Source organism: Neodiprion fabricii, chromosome 4 (genome assembly GCF_021155785.1).
Source record: "Neodiprion fabricii isolate iyNeoFabr1 chromosome 4, iyNeoFabr1.1, whole genome shotgun sequence".
NCBI lineage: Eukaryota > Metazoa > Arthropoda > Insecta > Hymenoptera > Diprionidae > Neodiprion > Neodiprion fabricii.
The window spans coordinates 21,462,838-21,482,811 of record NC_060242.1 but is presented as its reverse complement, the minus strand read 5'-3'; the positions used below and the strand labels follow the sequence as shown (position 1 = coordinate 21,482,811).

General features: G+C 36.4%; 1 protein-coding gene across 15 annotated transcripts in view; it reads left to right on the top strand.

Moving 5' to 3' along the window:
• Positions 1 to 19,193: 19,193 nt before the first annotated feature.
• The window catches only part of LOC124179453 (troponin I), a 28,711-nt gene continuing 27,930 nt past the window's right edge, over positions 19,194 to 19,974 (top strand). For 12 of the 15 annotated variants that reach the window (XM_046563822.1, XM_046563823.1, XM_046563821.1 and 9 more), the window contains exon 1: positions 19,195 to 19,347. The gene's annotated coding sequence lies outside the window, so the exon portion shown is untranslated. Of the gene's footprint in view, positions 19,348 to 19,974 lie in introns of all 15 variants that reach the window. The other 3 variants (XM_046563813.1, XM_046563815.1, XM_046563827.1) reach the window with 1 other exon arrangement.

Here is a 19,974-nt window from a genome sequence, read left to right as displayed (position 1 = left end):
CTTTTACTCTGCGACCTATAACGTACGCCAATGACCGTAATTCTCGATGGAAATGTCACCCGATACAGTCTGCTCGTGTATACATGTATTTACACACACACACATATATTTATATATGTATTATACACATATAACTATGTATACGATGCACGCGACAGCAACATCGAGACTAATACCGTCTCAGATTGGTGTTGAATAACGAGAATGCATCCTGATAAAGGAGGGAACAGAACGAAAAAAATTCTCTCTCTGTCATTCTCTCCTAATTTCGTGGGTTTTTTTTTTTTTTTATTTTTTTTTTCTCGTCATTCTCCAGGAGCGATAAAACAAGTGGTAGAAATTAATTTTTACATTTATACCAGGGATTTTTCATCTCACATCGCTTACTTTTTGCACTAAGAATTCAAATTTTTTCTACATTAACCTTCAACGATAATTATTTATCAATTTGTAATTTAGTTTTTTCTCCTTAAAATAATTTCTCAACGTTATAATTAAATACAGATGAATTAAATAATTGTATTAAACATAATATTACTGCGTAAGAAAAACGAGTTTTTTATAACTGTGCCGTCAGCATCGTGACGATTTTGCGCAAATCGAGGAATCTTACACCTGTTCAAATCGCTCATCTCGCGGCTGCAGGGACGTGTCGCTTATTTCTCTCTCTCTCTCTCTCTCTCTCGTTCTCCACACACACTTAGGCCTGTACAGTCTTGCCTAGGGAAGCCTCAACCGTGCTCTCAACAAACTGGATTAATCCTAACCACCCCTGCGAAGCCCTTTTAGTCCCACAATGGCGTCAATATCTCACATACATTTCATTTTTGTACACAATTTTTCGTGTTGCTTAATTTTTTTTTTTTCAAAATTTCATTCTCAATATCGGACTTGTACTGCTCTGTCAAAAAACTGCTTCATTAAAAAAAACAATGACAAAAAAAAACGAATCAACGTTTTGCATTATTTCGCACAGACATTTTTTCATGTAATATACAATGCAATACAGAAAACAAACATAAGAATTTATTTTTCCGTACAATATTTCGATCTTTTTAATCGAACACACATCAATTTCCATTATTACTGTTCAAATCATCGATTTGCAACATTATTCATAATAATTCATTACCGTAGTTATTTTTGTTTCGTCGTTAATTTTTATCACGTCAGGTTTGAAAAATTCAATTTATTTCTTAGCTCTATTCAAATATTCTATTGTATTTGCTTTCGCGGAGTGTGAAAAAAAAAAAAAAAATTTCGATCAAGAAATATTTTGTTCATCCGTAGCGAATACAAGTGAAATATTTTTACAGTTGATATTTTTTTCTATCATCCCTGTACGTATACATAATTAAATATAAAAAATTTTCTTTTCAGATAGTTTTTCTTCTTTCTTCTATCTTAGAATATTACGTACGGATATTACACGACAATGTTTATCTTGTTGTTTAGAATTCGATTTCCCGCACGGTGAGAAGTATCAATATAGAGACGATGTGCGGCAACAATAATCGTTATTATTAAAATAGAAACGGATATGTCGCTTTTAAAAATGGTAGACGTAAAATAATGCATGCGACTGCGAGTTGTGCAACCATACTTACACACCCGTATCTATGCCTACGTGAATCTTCTCCGTACGCAGTTGTGCATCGTATTCACGCATGTGGGGTGCGATGATGAATATGCAAGCGGACGAGTTGCGCGAATTGGATGGATCGCGTGGCCAACGGCGAGTGGCGGCGACGTCGAGGCTGAAAAGCCTCCCTCAATAATGCATCCTCCGCCATTTCCCCTCTGACATGTGCATACTCTTACCTACGCTGCACTAGGGATACCTAGGCGCGCCTAGAAAATTTTCACCTTACCTGCAACTTTACCCTTATCGACCTACCCTGATACGACAGTCCTCTGTCCCACCCCTGTCGTTGCAACTTTGAACGCGGCTTTTTCGCTTCTTTGCAGCTTTTCGACCCTTTCAGTCGCAGTGGGACGCTCAGCGTCCCGCCTCGAAAATTTCCGTGTCCCACCCTCGTCACTTATCACAGTTTATTTACAATTTCGTACGGTCCTTGTTACTTCGTGTAACCCCAAAGTACCTCGAGTAACAAGTTTCGGCCAGAATCATCGAATTTTGATACTTTTTTCGATTTTACATCCGTCATTTTGGATTTAGAATTTCTTAGATGCCTAGGGTTACTTATGTCAGACATCTAGAATTATTCAGCATATATATTATTAGATAGAAATGTGGCCAGCATATCATCTCCGTAAAGTGCCGTATAAACGATATTTAAAGTCGTAATACTCGGATACTTGTTCGGTAACTTGGCTTGAAATTTTTCCAGTTCAGTGGTATATGTTTGTACTTTATTGTATAAAAAAATCAGTAAATTATAAAATATTCAGGTTCGTGCAAGGAATACCTCAACTTGCCGTTTCCCTGTTTTTAGAGAAAAAAAATAAAGTTATTGTAATCATCCCGAGAAAGAAATTCGATGTGGTCAATTTTTTTGCACGACGATATCTCGAGAACGAGCTACCGGAATTTAATGATTTTGCTCTCAATCGATGCGGCTTTTTCAAACCTAAAACTGCTTAGATTTTGACTTTGATCGATTCAGCATTTTTCGAATTATTAAAATATCAAAGTTATAAATAATAAAATCTGCAATGGATAAACGGACTCGAGTGAAAATTGGTACTTGAAGATTTTTTGGATCGCTAGTTACCGTCCAGGAGTCAATTATGTCTTTGCTAGGGGTGTGAAAATGCAAAATAATCGGGTGCGACAAAGTCGATATTTAAAAAATGCAGAAAATTATTTACTTATTTATTTTTTTTAAACAATTTTGAAACATCGACGGCTGAAGCATAGAAAAGCCAAATTGCGGGAAGGTAAATTTAGAATTCCGACGATTCTATGTGCTATTTCTGTAATATTTTTGCCTTTCTAAATTTTGGCTCTTCTGTATCTAGATTTTATACATTTTAAAATCACGTGCGAAGTAGATTTATCGCGTCATCGTAGAAATTTAACGTCTTTACCTGTGGGCTTGCAATTCCTAGTTCAAATCACCTCTCATTGTCTGTATCGAATTTTTGCAAATGCGACTTATAGTTTTGGCAAATTTACTTGTTGCCATATCGGATGGCTTTTATCATCGTGCTGTAATTGTCATTTGCGATTCGACATTCCGCAGATCCGTAAAATTTTCCAAAATGTTGCACGTAATCTTCAAACTAAAGAAAAAAAACGACCGAAACAGTTTGACGTGGTCAACTTTTTAATTTAGACTTGACATTTTTAGTCTAGTCAGTCATTCGAAATACAACCATGATTAGGATTCGAATGAATGCAGAATTCCCGAGTAAACTGACGCGTCGATTTTTCGATGTAACTTTGTGTAAATTTTGAAAAACCTCGTTATCCACCCGCCGCAGGCGATCATCATTAAATTATTGACAAAATAATTGGGCACCGAGAAACCAAAGATCGTTCTTTTATTCTCTATTAAATGCGTGACAAAATGAATTTCATCTTATATCTACATCGCGTCGTGCACGTTCCGCAGGTGTGAAGGAGAGAGAAGAGAGAGCGAGAAAGAGGGAGGAAGGTGGCTCGATGACGTAGCAATGACGTCAGAGCCCGTTGGCCAAGCTTGCGCGAGGACAGTGAACTCTCGCAGCCTCGCCGATCCTTTTACTAACCGCCTCAGAAACATCCCCGAACGGTTTTTGCCCTTCGATATAATATATTCAAAAAGAAAACGAAATCAAAATTGAAAACGTACGAAATTTTTTTTTTTCAATTGGTGTGGAATTTATTCTAAAATTTTGTAAATTCATACACATTGTGGAAACGTCCTTAATTGTTCAAAAAGACTCTTCAGTGTAGTTTAACCCTTGAATTCAAGGAATCCCACCCTTGAAATTAATCCAACTTGTTGCATCTACGTACAATTGAAATATGCATCGTTTTTTTTTTTTTTTCCAACCTTTCATAACATAAATTTTTGATATTATTCGGCATTGCGGAAGTTTTTAATTTCTGTATCAGTGTGATTGATCGATGTATACAATTTTTCAGTTTTTCATTGATCTAAATCAAACACCTGTTCACTAATAAATAGTAACCAACTGCGTGCGAATTATTCACCAATTGGATTTTATCGCATAAAAGGTTTTCAATAAGTGTTGAGTACCTACTTTATTTTGCCAGTAATGTGGTTTTTTTTTTTTTTTTGTTCCGCTGTCATCATTTTACCCCCATATCGAGCTCTCGACTATCCCCCCATTCTTCGTGTCGCTATTCGTGAAAAATAACGCTGAAATAAAAATAATTTTTAAGAAATGACGAAAAAACAATTAAAAAAAAAAAAAAAAATTGGATCCACTTGAACATATAATTCAATTCTCCTGTACAGATGATTTATATAATCAAAAAATTGTTCGATTGTTTCAACAAAAATCATGCTATTTAAAAAAAAAAAAATTTTTATTTTGGTAAAACTAGATAACCATTTGAAATAATTATCTTAAATTTTTTCCTTTTCTCTGTTCAGTGTAGTCGACAGATATTGAAATACACATACAAGTTTGAAAGAAAAAAATAACAAATAACAAAAAAGCAAACAAAAAAAATTCACTTTCATTTAAACCAAATTCAAGCTCACAGAGATTCAAGCTCGTAACAAATGAACCTTTATTCCGAATCCCGCACCGATGTTTTCGATTGGGGTAGTTCACCGAGGGGGTCGCGGAACGGCGGATGCAGGTTTCGTTTGACGGGGGTGGTTCTATAAATAGAACCCTGCCTCTATATATAGAATATTCAGGTCAGTAGAGAGAGAGAGACAGAGAGAGGGAGAGAAACTCAGGACCGGCCCAAGGACGCTCGTATATATATATATAATATGTTCGCAGTAAAATTCTCTGGTTTTTGTTCTTTAATTGTTTGTTTTTTTTCCTTCTCGTATTTCCATCGCATGCCATATATTTTCCGTCTGTTATTATTCGATTTTTCAAAATTTCCCTCGACAATTTTCTCTCTCCTCCTCATTCACCCTCTGCTTCTTCGTCTCTTTTTTACACTCACTCTTTCTCTCGCAGAATCAAAGTATGCAAAACACTACCAACGAAGAGAAATAAAAAGTTAATATGTGTGAATAACAAAGCAGAAAAAAATGAAAAATTCCAAAATTGCCGTTCAAGCGAGTCGAATTTGAAAAAGGAGGAGAGAAGAAAGAAACGGTACAAAAAATCAAAGGGAACGAACGAGTTCCCGATCTACGACAAAAATCTGTCGAAATCGGCAAACCTTTTGTTTAATCATTGTACACCGTTCGACATGTACATAGTGAAATTACACGCACCTATCTAGTATGTAAAAATGTAGGTTAGGTATGTATAAAATGCATACAGTGTATAAGGCGTATACCATGTATATTCCTACAATATATATATGTAATTGAGTAAAAGTTGTGCCGGAATTTTCATTGATCTGAATCCGCGTCAAAAGGAAGGAAGGAAGGAAGAACGAAAGGAGGGAAGGGGGGTGGTGGTGTTTAGGGAGGAAAATTGAGGGGGGGTGGCTGAGAGGGCATAGATGGGCTGTACGGAGAAGGTGTAGGTTTATACACGCGTGCGTGTGTGTATGTGTATTTATATGTATAGGTATACGTTGGTTGACCCAGTTTCCCCCATGAACATGGTAGCGAGATATATCACAGTACCCCATTGACCCAGGGCGGGTTGCTAAGCGACGTCGTCGTCGTCGTCGACGCCATAAAATCATCCTCCCCCCTTCTTGCTTGCATTTTCGAGTGGAACAGAATGGAGCGAGGCTGCTGCCCGTGTTTCGTTCGCGAAAAAAGAGGGAGGGTGGGAGGGGGATTTTCATTCCGATTTACCGAATCAGTGCCAAATATATTTACGTATGCACGCGCGCGTACAAAACACATGTAATACATGTAGGTACGTGTCCCTTGTAACGGAAGTTTGGTTTACCGTGAAACAGTTTTGGTTGTCTGGCTCTTGGCGTTCGGCGATTAGTTTCACGGAAAACTAAACTACTCCCGGTACATGATGCTTATATATCGATAATGCCTACATCCGATGACGACTCTTAATCTTTCGAAAAATGTTGAAGGAACGTCAAGGAGGAGGACGAGAGAAACGAGACTGAGGAACGAACGGATGTTTTTATTCCTCCGTGTGTCTTTTGGTATTTAATCTTATTTTTCTTTCTTATTCCGAGAACGATTTTCAAGAAAGTATACGATACAGTAATGATAGAACGAGTAGCGGAGATAACAGTCTAAATCGGTGAAAAGTGTGAAAATATATTTGTAAAATCCTCGATCTTCATCGATCGATGTATACATACATATGTATATATTTTTTTTTTTTTGTTTTTTTTTTTTACCGACTTGTATTCGAAAATCTAATTATTTGTCTTATATATATATATGAAAATTGATCAAATGATTCATCTTTAAACATTACACTGTGTTTGTTGCAATAATTTGTCATATTTTTATTTAAATTTTCGAGTCGGGTACGTATACGATTTCTCTTCAATACTGCATGCAGTTTCATGACATTACGGTGTGATTATGACAATTAATGCACTAGGCAGGAATATAATATACCCGTGATTTTGATGTAATGGTGGTGTCGATTCTTGGTTGGTTGACGTGTGCCGTGGTGGGGATAGAATGTGAATGACGCAAACGGCGAACTGGGTCACCGGGTTAGTCGGCTTGAACCCTCGTCGCCATCTTTCTCAATGGGGCGCCATCCATAGAAGCTTCCTCCAGGGTTGCATTCAGTAAAACACCCTCACCCCCACCCCTTGTCTCGATTATTCCCGCCCCCCCCCCCCCGCCCCAAAAAAAAAAAAATAACAGAAAAACGAAGGAGCCTGCCAACTAAACAAAAGTTACAAGTCAACGCGAGTACCACATTTTTACACGATTTTCAAGTTGATATTTATAAGAGGTTCGTTCAAAGGAAAAAGTTTTTTCTTCGCTCTCACCCCCTCAAATATTAGTGTTTGATAGAAAGAGGAAGATCCTCTCGAAAGATAGACTCTTTTGCTCAAGTCTGCGAGTTCGCTTTTTTAATTATTCTTTCCCATTCACGTATCATGGGAAACTTTTCACTTTACGTTTGAAAGTTGAAATACTCGTGATTTGTTCAATATTTTTCAAATTCACGCACAGATTCTTGTAGCTGATTATTCAAGCTTTCCGAACCTCTACAACAAAGTATAATTATTATAATTAGAACTTGTATTACAGTCATCTGAAAACTACGGATTTTACCGAAAACGAAAACGAAATCACTCGTTTAAAAAATATTAAATAGTTTATCAGTCTGTCAATTTTTGACGAAAAGTAAAATTTTCCCATGTTAAACGAATGGGAATTTGAAATACAACAAAGCGACCTGTTGCAGCTGAGCTAGAGAACTTATTTTTCGAAAGTACATATATATTTCTTATTGAACACCATCATTAGAGGAGGGGGGGGGGGGGGGGGGGGGGTGATTTACATCGTTGAATCAAAGAAAAAAAATTTAGAAATGCAATCAGCCTGCCGTAATGTTATATTTAACTATAGATCATGTGATCCAATAAACACGATAGATATGAAATTAATTGAATACATATTTTCATTTTTTACTTCATACAAGAGTGCGAAAAATTGTACGTTATACGAAATGTAATAGTAAGTTTTTTTTTTTTTTTTTTACGGAATTTTTCCATCTCTCACTTTAGATGTGAAAAGAAAAACGTATACATGTTTATGATACAAAAAAAAACATTTGGCAAAACACGGTAAACACAGCTCAAACGGTGTTTTTAGTTTCTCTTTCGTTTTTTATTAGTTTTTCTTACTCTCATCTGATTTATCACGAAAGAAACTTTCGGATTGCATGAAAATTAAATTCTAGAAGAGGATCTGTAACCTTGAATGAAGATAAAAAAAAAGAAAAACAACAAAACAACTGATTTTTCACACCAATTGATATTCTTACTTATCGTTTGAATAAATTTGAAAATACTGTAATTATAAACAAATACGGTGATTCTTTTTGAATAGTTTCGAAATGATGAAAAATCTGGTAAATTAGTTCGGATTCGTTATACGATGGCTCATGATTTTATTCAGAAGACTATTTCCAAAAAAATGAATTAGATTTCTTCTCATTTTCTCCGTCACTTTGGCATCGTTGAATATCTAATTTTACAATCCCCAGTATCTAAATTTACAACATTGCGACGGTATCGATTACGGTTTTTAAACACATAGGAATACCTAGTCGACCAGTGCGAAAAAAAGATGAAAATTTCTTTGACCAAGTTTGTAAGAAAACAATATAAAAATACGGTTTTCAATCGATTCGTCACGAAGCAACGAATATATCCAAGCATTTCTCTACCGCAACTCGAGTACACATTATCTATTTCCATACTTTCGAACCGATCGTGAGATCTTAGCAGGTTGGAAAACGCAATAAATTGACAAATCATTCGTAACTTGCGGCTATGCAATCTTGCATAATAACGCTGAAAAAAAGTATCGACTCGTTTCGAACGAACCTCCCTAAGCTCGATTCACAGGAATCGCATTTCTCCGATCTATAACACCCAACGTATACGTATATCCGTCTATCCCGTGAAATCTCGGCTGGGATATCTCGCAGCCTTGGAAAACTGGGACTTTGAACCCGGTTGCACCCTGTTGCAGGGGTGAAGGAAGGAAGGACGGAAGGAAGGAAGGAGGGCCAGAGGGGGGAGGAAGGGAAGGGGTCGAACACAGAGAGCCTCGTCGTCCCGTGACGTCGGAGCCCGACTGGCCAATAAGGGGTCGTGGCTCGACTGACGTCACTGCATTTCGATCCCCCTCCCCCTCACCCTTCCGTCGCCAACGTGACGCGCATTTATCCGCAAGGAGGGATGTTGGGGCGGGGGGGGGGGCAGGGAACCGGAAGAACCGCGGAAGCTTCGAAGGACGGGACAAGTTGACCCAGTTCATCGAAAACGGACCCCATGCGCGTTAACATTCTTTCATAATGCCCCAAATTGCAATTTTTTACTACACTAGGTGCGGATTATCTCTCTTCTATTGTTTCCGAATCTTGTTGTCGATTGTTCGAGTTTTTGTTTGAAATTTTCATCGACCTTTAGATGTTTCATACGGTGATTAAAAACTTTCGCTTGTGTGTAATCTGTTTTGTTTTTTCTTTCCTCTTTTTATTCATACGCTGGAGAAACGTTGGAAAAACGAAGATTAGATTTATTTCGGTCGAAATCGAGTTATTTTACTTTTGCATTGTTGCATTAAAATATGTAATATTTATCTTTGGGGAAATTATATTTAAATTAAAATTGACGTCATGATGTGACGTGTTTTTTTTCTTAGTTTGTTCTTCGCTTGTGAGAAAGCTAAATTTGTTTTGCAACATACTATAGCGAATTCAATAATCGTAAAAATTGAGATTTTTTTCACACGGAGTTCACTGAAGGTATTTTTTCTCATCCTTTTCTTTCATTCTTTGTTTTGCAATTTCGCCAGTATTTATCTCTGTAGTATAACGTTTTTCTATTTATTCAGATTCCACGTAGTCTTCTTCCTTTCTTTCATATTCATCTTCTAAATGTTACTTATTGCTATTACCTTGATCGTTTTTTTCTCTCGTTCCGATTTTTTTTTTTTGGTCATTGTTCTTTGAAAAAGGTAGAATGTCAAACAAAACTAAACATTAATAAGTAAACTGACTCTAACTGCTAAAAATCTATCGACCAATCAATCAATCAATCAATCAATTTGCAGTGATTCTTTTTTTTTTTTTTTTGCTTGCCAAAAAATTAAAAATCTCGCCACTTTCTGTGGGTATAACTTTTACTTTTTTCCAGACAGACAGACATCGGAATACACGCGTTGAATTTTCATATTATACATGGCGTGGGCGTCGGTCGAGACTTCCGAATGCGAGAGAATATTGCGTGGGCGTGTATTTGGGTGCCCGAATTTGACCCCCTTAGATCCACGTGTTTTTGTCTCGCAACGTTCGCGAAAAGTTCAGAACATTACTAATGCCTTGTGGGATTTTCGCCGTAATGAAAATAACGGCAGAAACTCGGTGCAAGGAAGAGGGAAAGAAATTTAATTTTTTCATCCCTGCAGAAATCATCTTACAGATTTTATGCGTGTTATTTATTACCGCAGATTTTATATTTGACCAAATTACGTAACTTGGGATAAAACTTGGCGTACGGAAAAGGGATTTCCTCTACGATTCCTTTTATACAAAAAAACTTTTCTCCCGATCATCGAAACCATTTTGCATGCAGTCTTCGTACGCGTATTCCGTTTCCGCGGATGACGTCTGACCAAAATACGTGCCACAGAATGATACTTATCATACGAAAAAGCGACTACCTCTGAAAACTTACGTTTATAATGAAAGTCGGCTGAATTATTCACAAGATGATCGGCGGTCTGCGGATGATGAACTCGATTACAAATTGCCACAAATTTTTTCATCACCTCTATGCACGATGGAATTGGATTTCTATTTAATTATTATAATCAATGAAATACGCTGTCTTATTTATTTTTTTTTCTTTTCCTTTTCTTTTCCCATCACGTACGAAAATTGCCAACTTCCGAACGAGATCACTCGGACACGGAATACAAGAAAAAAAAAAAATGAAAAAAAAATGAAAAAATGAAAAATAAAAAGAAATTTGTAAAACTTTCATATCCTCCCCTTCGAAATCATCGAAAAATCACTCCCGGTATTCTCTTCCAATATTCCGTACATGTACCGAACTGACAGGATCCTCGATGATCCCCGTTTCCGCAGAAATCCGTTTCGGGCACGCAGTGGTAGAGGAGTAACTGCAGTCCGGCGGAGTCTGACATAACTCGAACAGCTTCTACTTGGCCGGAGCCTTCGCGGGTTGAATGGAGCCGGCCGCGGATTGGCTCTCGCCGGAATGACGTCACTGCATTGATTGTTCCCCGCGCGCCACACCACGTGGCCTCGTCGAAGTGGTTCAGGCCTTCCGTGTGTCCGTGTCTGCGAGCTTATCCTCCTCCCTCCCACCCCCTCTCCCACCCTCTACACACACATATCGAGGCCCAAATTATTTTGCATTCGCTATCGGAACGCATTCGATTTTGAGCTTTTTCTGTCTGAACTGTTTTTTTTTTTTCTTTCTTTTTCCTTTATTTTCAACTACCAATCGTCAACGATTATAGCTGATTCATTCGTTCGTTGATTTGTTCATTCATTCGTTTGAATATTCATTTATTCATTCGTTCGTTCGTTCCTTCCACGCATCATTCATTCAGTCGTTTTTTTGTTTATTCGTTTGTTTCTTTCGTATTCATTCGTTAATTTCATTCGTCATTTGTTTGTTTGTTCATTCGTTCATATAATTATTCATTTAATCATTCATTCGCTCGTTTATTTGTTTTTTTTCTTTTATTATTAATTTATTCACTCATTCATTCGTCATTCATTTGATTAATCATTTGTTCGTTCACTTCTGTTATTTTTAGTAATCAGCAATCAATTGATTCCTTTCTTTTTCATTCATGCACCGTTCATTCGTACATTCATTTTTTCGTTCACTCATTCATTTATTCATCCGTTTAATATTTATTTTTTTCTTGAACACGGTTTCTTTAGTTTCTGCCTGATGTAATTACTCCGCAATACTTATGTTTATTCAATCGAAATTATTATACTATGTAAATTAGAATGTGTCATTGGATGGTTGAATAACTCTACTTTACAAAATCACATGTAATATATACGCGTATGAATGCAAAATTGACTAAAGCGTGAATCTTGACATGGAAAATAACCGATTAAGTTACACCGAGCCGACCGTTGACTTTTACTACTTAAAAACGATTCCTCCTGCGCTGCAATGAATATTTTTTCTGTCTTCCGAGTATCGTAGTATCAATAGCAAAGTTTTGATAACTGCAGTGTCGCGTCTAAAAAATTACCCACCAAATCCACACATCGAGAAAAATAACGAAAGCTGTTAAAAAACTTGTTTATAATTATTCTCGATTACAATCAATTTTGCAAATCAAATGAATCCGACTTTCGGTTAGTGTCAAATTAACATATTAACAATTATTCACATCGAACGCAACCTGCAGATAATTGTAAGAGTGGATATTTTAAATAAAAAAAAAACAAAAGGGAAGAACAAAATGAAACAGAAGAACGGAGATAAATTCTTTTATCCAAATCACAATATAATAACGTGATGTATGCATCCTAGCGCAGTTTCATTTGAAAGTTTACAAGATATGCCAATGTGCGTAACGATAATAGTAAAAATGCTGCTTTACGCACAATGTAACGTCGTGTAAGCGCATTATCGAATCCTGGGAGTGAGCCGGAGGCTGCAGGACTCCCAGGGACGTCGAGAGAGCGAGAAAGAGGGATGCACTGCAGGCTGCAGCTGCAGGTCGATGCACCCCGACGGTTCCGGTTCGTCGTCCATCCCCCGATGACGTCATCCGCGTCCGCGACTCGCTCTACATATCTACATCCATCCCTACACAGGCACAGAGACACGGTTGCAATTGCCGCAATAGGTAACCCCCATATGCAGTTCTATTCGCCGTTGGTTGGATAGGTCGGGGGTGAAATTGTACAAAACTGGGTCGTCTACGAATTATTTTACATACATATGCGAGTGTGGATATATTATTATAATACACGACGCTTATCGATTTCATATCACGCGGATATAACATATACCTAAGGTTATTTTTATTTTACCAGTACGCTAATTATATCATTATTCGACATTAATTATCGTCATTCTCACGATTGTTTTTATTATTATACCTCCTCACCGTCGATGTAATAATTTTCAATTTCAGTTTAAACAGTAATTTCGCTTCATCATCATCATCACCATCATCGTTATTTTTGTCACTTCTGCAATTATTTTCTTGAAAATCGATAACTTAACAGTGAATAAATTTTGCGAAGACCGTTCAATTTTTTTTTTTTTTTCTTTCTGACAGCGAAACGTCACGCAATTCAAAACTTGGACGCTGTTTTTAATAATTCTGCGTCGATTTGCGCACATATTTGTAGTTTCTTATCACTGTCCACCTAACTTTTTCGCCTGCGTTCGGAACATGGGCAGATAGGGATGATGGGGGAGGGTGAAGGGGAAGAGGCAGAAAGTAGGTCACTGGAGCTCCATTCACATTACCGCCATCGCTGCCGCCTGCACCACCATTCATGAGATCTGCCAACGAAACCCATTTCGCATCCCGGCCAGGCGGTTCGTTATGATGTCGGATTTCTCTGTCTAACGAATATTTATTTATTATTTTTGGAGGTCGGGAGGGGGGGGGGGGGGGGGGGTAAAAATAAAGAAGGGCTGAGGGAGTGAAGACAAATTTTTTCGGAATGTTAAATTTTTAACAAATTGGTACGTATAACGTAACGAATATGTTTCATAGAATTTTAAGACTGTTCAGAAGTCGAATTACATTGAAAAGTTGTAACGTCGTAAGTGTTAACGTATTATAAGATCGAAAGAATTTTTGCAATTTGATGTTTTAATTTGCTGTAATTCGGTCTCACTATATTTTTACTCTTCTACTTCGCAAGCTTCCGCGTTTCGATATTCTGTGAAATAAACTTGTTACATTTTTCGAAATTCAATATTATGACACTTATGTTTACGGATGTTTCTAGATTTTTTTAAACCCCTGAATCTATCGTCATCACTTTTCCCTATTAAGGATGATAAAATTCATGCGTGTCGACTAAACGCCAGAAGCTGAAGAAAATTATTCAAGCTTATTTGATTCGAATCTTTCTTTAATCTATTTTTCAATCCCGTTCAGCGATACTGCCTTCTACATTTTGATTTGTTTTTTGGATTGTTGCCCCCGATTTTTCAAACTGGGTTTTCAACGATCTCACGGAAAAAAGTTTCCAAGTTTTTCGAGTCAACCGTTTTGAACATCGATAAGAGATATAATAATATAGAATTCAATTCAATTTGATCCAGTTTAATGTTTTCATTATTGTATATGACGAAGAATGGCCAACTATCAATCGCGGACTTGTGTTTTACGTGTGGAACGCATCTCGAACTTTTTATTTCACGAGAAGAACTCTGAACTACGATTCTCTTGACGACTGATCTTCGTTCCTCTTTTTACAACGACATCTCTTCAGAATAAGAGAAGAAGGCAACGACAACTCCGTTATTTCGTCATCCTTGACATAATACATAAAATCGACTATCTTTTTTTTTCAAAATTTACGTTGAAAATCTTGTTCCAAATGACGAAAAATAAATGCTGTCCAAGTTTGAGCTCTTAATATCAATATTTAGAGGTGCCTCATCTAGATTTTCTATTTCGCATTTAAACGAGATGGGAAATTTTTTTTTTTTTTCACTTTAGACTTTTATAATTCGTCAACGCATTAGTGTACTGATAAAACCAGAACTTATTTTTCTAGGGAATTGAACGCTCTACAAAAATGGTCGCCTATCATTTTATGCCTAATCTATTCTTTCAAAAGTTATTTAAGGTCAAAGGTCGACAAAGAACCTTAAATAACTTTTAAAACAGTAGATTTATCATCAAATGATAAGAGACCTTATTTGTAGAGCGTTCAATACCCTGAAAAAATACGTTCTGGCCTTATCGGTACACTAATGCGTTTAAAAAAAATTTCCCATGCTATTTTAATGGGAAATAGAAAATCGGGATGAGGCACCTTTAAATATTGTATAATGAAGAGCTGGAACTTGGACAGCATGTATTTATTTTTTTGTCATGTCGAACAATATTTTAGACGTGACTTTTGAAAAAAAAACCGTAAATTATTTTCGAACAATATATACCGTATTATTTCGTATATGTATATATATTTTATATAAATACAGAATAATTCAGTGCAAAAATTTTCAAAAGCGAGAGATAATAAAGAGGAAAATAAACACGCGATGTGTAAGATAGAAAAATTTGTATAAATTTAAAAAAAGGCCGCGTCGTGCAGGAATTATTTGTTTCTTTCCTGGCCTCGTTTTTTCTATCCCTTGTTCTGTTTTCTCTAAATTCTCGTCCGCGCAAAAAAAGGGAGGGGGGAGGGAGGGTATTCAAACGATGAAGCCCAGACGCGCGACGCTGTTGACTGACCCAATTTCGCCCGGGCAATGACGTCGCCAGTGACGTCACGGGGTGAGAACTCGGCCGCCGGGTCGAAACACGGTCGGTACGCGATTCTGTCAACCTGCGAACCTTCGATTTTACCTATTTCGTTATGTCGCTTTTTTTCACCGTTTTACGCGCCTTCGTTAACCCGCGCTCATCGTGTGAGGATTTTTTTTTCTTCGCCACAAGGGACCGAGGAATGAATTTTTATCTCGGACAAGTGAGAAAGAAACAAAGATAAATTTCGTTTACTTTTGCGGTGAATCAATTCTTGCATTGATATTCCCGTTTATTTTTTCTGAATACACAAAAACGATGATTCTTGATTCGTTGTACAATTTTGGTTGAATTTTATTATTGATTTTTCAAATCTACAAAACAATCAACGATAAGTCGATTTTTCTTTTCTTACCGTGATCGAAAGTTTTTCATTTTCTGAGATACTTGAAGTACGACTTAGTATAGGAGAGATAAATCGATACGAATTATTGTCATCGATAAAAATGTTGGATAAACAGCATTTTCAACGACAACAAAATTTCCCTAAACACCATGTTGTTTTTTTTTTTAATCATCTTTTCCGGTTCTGTTGAAAACTTATTTCTCGGCTGACGATATTGCAATTTTTTCGAATTATTTTCATCGATGAAAGTGACGGGTTTTAAAATTTTTGAAAAAAATCAACTGTGAACACCATATTTAAAAAAATCGCTTATTTAGATTTTTTTTTTAAGAAACGTTGATTTTCTTGACAGAAGAAATTGAGAGTTTTCTTTTGCACGTGTTAATATCGCCCGAAAATAATTATACCGCATGTGTGTACACGTCAACCATTCGTCATAAAAATACAGACAGAAATAAGACACAAATTGGTTGAACTAAAAGAAGAAGAAAATAAAGCGAAATTTGTACAGATAAAATTTTTTGATCTCCATTTGAATTTCAGAATAGTGAGAAAATAAAACGTTTCCAATCATTCGCATGATGCATAGACTGATAATTTGTGAGGCATTTAGTATCTTTCTTCAGTAAGTTTATCGATCGGAATTTAGAATACATTTATATACCCACATATTATTACATATAAATTCGTTGACCTGTGATTGATGAAATATAAAAATGGCTGCACACGATCAATAACCGATTATCAGCGATAACAATTATTACACTGACGTAGTTTTCCAAACCCGAATGGGACAAATTTGTAAAAGATAAAAGCTGGGTCGATTCAGCCCATCAAATTATACCCTGAATGCGTATGACGCGATATTGATAATAATCTCTCCTTGTGTATAACAACAGCAACAGCAACAACAACAATAATAATAAATAATAATAATAATAACAACAACCACAATAATAATGATAACAGTAACAATAACAAGAAAAATATTTGTAATAATATACGTATGTATAAAATCGATACAATTTTCCCCTGTAACTTGCAATTCCTCCGCAAGGTACATTATACCCACATTTACAGAGATTCTATATTTAGAATGTGGGTCACCCATAAACCCCGAGGTCGTCCCGTGACGTCACGGGACTGTTTCCCTGGTAACCGGGACGCCGGGTCATCCACCGGAACGCCCTATAAACGCGCCCCCCGTTTTTTGCAAAAAATTTTATCCCACTTTCAGAATGTTTTTTTTTTTCATCGCCTATTAACAAGTCCTTGTCATTCTGTCAATTATTTCCTACCGTGGTTATTTTTTTCATTTCATGTAAGATTTTTTTTTTTTTTTTTTCTTTCGATTCGATTAACGCAACTGCTCGATCAATTTTTCAAATCGATCGAACTTACACACGCAGGATTTTTGCGCAAATTTTCAGTACATTTCAGTTTTTGACGTACGGTGTTCGCCAGAGTTGAACGAATCACGAAGAAATGTAGAAACGAAGGAGCTACAAAGCTAAACGCTGTTACGTTTAGCCACGGTTTTGAAACTGTTGCAATTGTTGATTTATTTATTTATTTTTTTTTTTTTTCACACAAACGCGAACGACAATCTTGACGATGTTGGTAATAAAATAATCCTAATCCACAACAACAAATATAACTGAAACACACAAAACTTATTCTTTTCTTCATCGTTAAGATAATATATTAAATCACGATAGAAACGTGCAGAAATCTTACCCTAAATGTATTATAATTTTCTATGTCTAAATTTTGTTGTATCTCAAAAAGTCCGCAAGAGCTTGCAATTGATTGTACCCGTGCACAAGATAACCTATATTCGCGGAGCAATAATCTTTCGAAAAAGCTCTACTCACGGGCGATTTCGCTTTGCACAATCGGTAATATCGGTTACCTACATGGATCGATAATTCTTCTTTATTTTTTTCAGGGCTGCTTTATCGAAGATTCGATTTGACTTTAAAGAAACTCAAAGCGAGCTTTCCCAGAATATTTTCTTTACTCGTTATCATGCAGTTTCAATTGTGCCGTATTTATCATTCTATGCTACATTTTCGATGTTCGGGTTCCTCTTATCGACCGTCCGTAACGACTTGTCGGTTAATTCTTCGTCGTTGTTTCGAGCTTGCGAGAGCTTTCTTGCCAGCTTGGCTCCACAGGCTAGAGCTTTTCTCTTGAATATTCGTAGATCGCGCTGCGTTTCCAAAGCTTTCAGAAATCTTTGTGCCGAAAGCTCGCATTTCGAAAAAAAAAACATTCGTAGAGCTTTCGACATTTATTAAATTGTGCCCCGAATTTGCGAGATATTCAATACACATCTATCTGTATAAAGATGTAAAAATATTATAAAAAAAATTAGAAATATTCAAAATTGAGAAATTGAAAGTATGTAGGTCAATTTTGATGAACGTTGATATTTTGCATTACGTAATAATCTCTGTGACAAACGAAAAATGGCATTTATGTACTTCTTTGAATGATATTTTATAACGATACGTCGAATACCTTCCACGAACTAACTAAATAGATACTTTCATCATTATTATTATGAAACTGGTGTCAAGAGTTGAAACTTGTTATGCGAAATTTATCATTTGTTTCAGATCCAGCTCCGTGGCGATTCTGCTTTCTACTTTTTTATTCGCTCATATCTTTATTCCATCTTCTTCTTCTTTTTCTTCTCCCTTTTGCCAATTTTCTTAATTTAACGCAGCTACTCTCGCAGCTACTATTCCCCGTCGCATCGTAAAGCCGTAGTTAGTTATTCGATATGGAACTCGTCCGATACACAAACCCATACACAAACACAGAACGGTTGTATAAATAAACCCAGCAGATTTGAAATTCTATAACCTGCATCACGCGTTGCAGATAAACGCCTTTAATTAATGATCAGCGACGAAAAACCCCAATTTTTTCCCCCCAAAACCTTGACAATTTTGTTACGAAAATTCTGCTTCATTTTTTAATCCACATCTTTTTCACGATCTTCGAAAAGTCGTCAAGCTAGTTAAGCAACACCAAATTTCAAGAATGTGAGAACGAGATTTCAATGAAATAACGTAGATCAAGTATTTTTCGACATTCTTAACGCCGGAAGATCGTTCCTTTTTCACATAATCTTAGACCAAACTCTTCGAATTTTGAAGGCAAAAAAGAATGACCTAAAAATAAAACAGAAGACGAATGTCATTTGACGAATGTCTATTGCCGTTGTATTTAAAAATTTTCTGTTTTCATCAGATTTAAACCAGAGTCAAAACAAAAAAAACAAAAAAAAAAACCACAGTGTTACAAAATATTTCCAAAGCGATCGCACCGGATGCATAACATTGAGAAGATGGAAAGGCAAAAGAAAAAAATTCGTAGCAAATTTTTGCTGAAATTTCCATGCCGTTGTCCGTCCGTGTGCGTTAGTGTGTGATAGGAGAGCGAAAGACGGAGCGAAGATCCGTTTTCAGTCGGGTTTACTGATATTTTTGGACCCGTTACCAGCATCAGCAGCATCGGCAGCGGCATCATCTCGACTCGTTCTAAAAATTGTCGGCCAATCGTCGTCTGGTCACGTGACCCGGTTTTGCAGAGGCGTCGTCCCGCCGAACCCCCGGCTAAAAGCACCGATTCCCATCACAGTCAGCTGCCGAAACTCCGGTTGACTAGTCACCGTCCCAGTTGTTCGCTTCTCAGGTAAGGATCGAATCTCATTTCAATGGGGGAATGAAAAAAAAAAAAGGAAAAAAAGAAAATTGCAAAACAACCGATCTGATCGACGATCTTTTAATAAAAAACCACGGAGAATTAGTTGTAACGGTAATAACGACAACAAAAATATAAATAAAACGACAGTAAAAAAGTATGTATATGTATAATGTCAAAGTGTGAGAAGTGCGCGATTTTCGGATACTTGTTCGGTTCAACTCTTGCGTATTTTCTTTGAAGGTTTGGAAGAAAAAAAAATTCACACATATGCGTATAATTTTTACTCACTTGTATTATAAATGTTATATGCATGTAAGGTGATGATATTTGTGATTTGGTATAACGATGGAAACTAAGGGAAATGAAATCTGTGCGAAAGAAGAAGGAAAAAAAAAACGTGCAGTGGTGCAATTCGTTTTGCAAGTTATTTCCATGATAGCGAATGATTATTAATAAATTTATTACAGTTATATCAATAGAAAATTCAATAGTCAATTCCAAACTATTTCGTAGCATTTTCTTCTTCTCTTTCGATTATTTTTTTATTTTTTTTATTATTCTGATGTTTTCTCTCAAGCAAAGTGGTATCAATATTAAATCGTAGTGAAGAGCAAG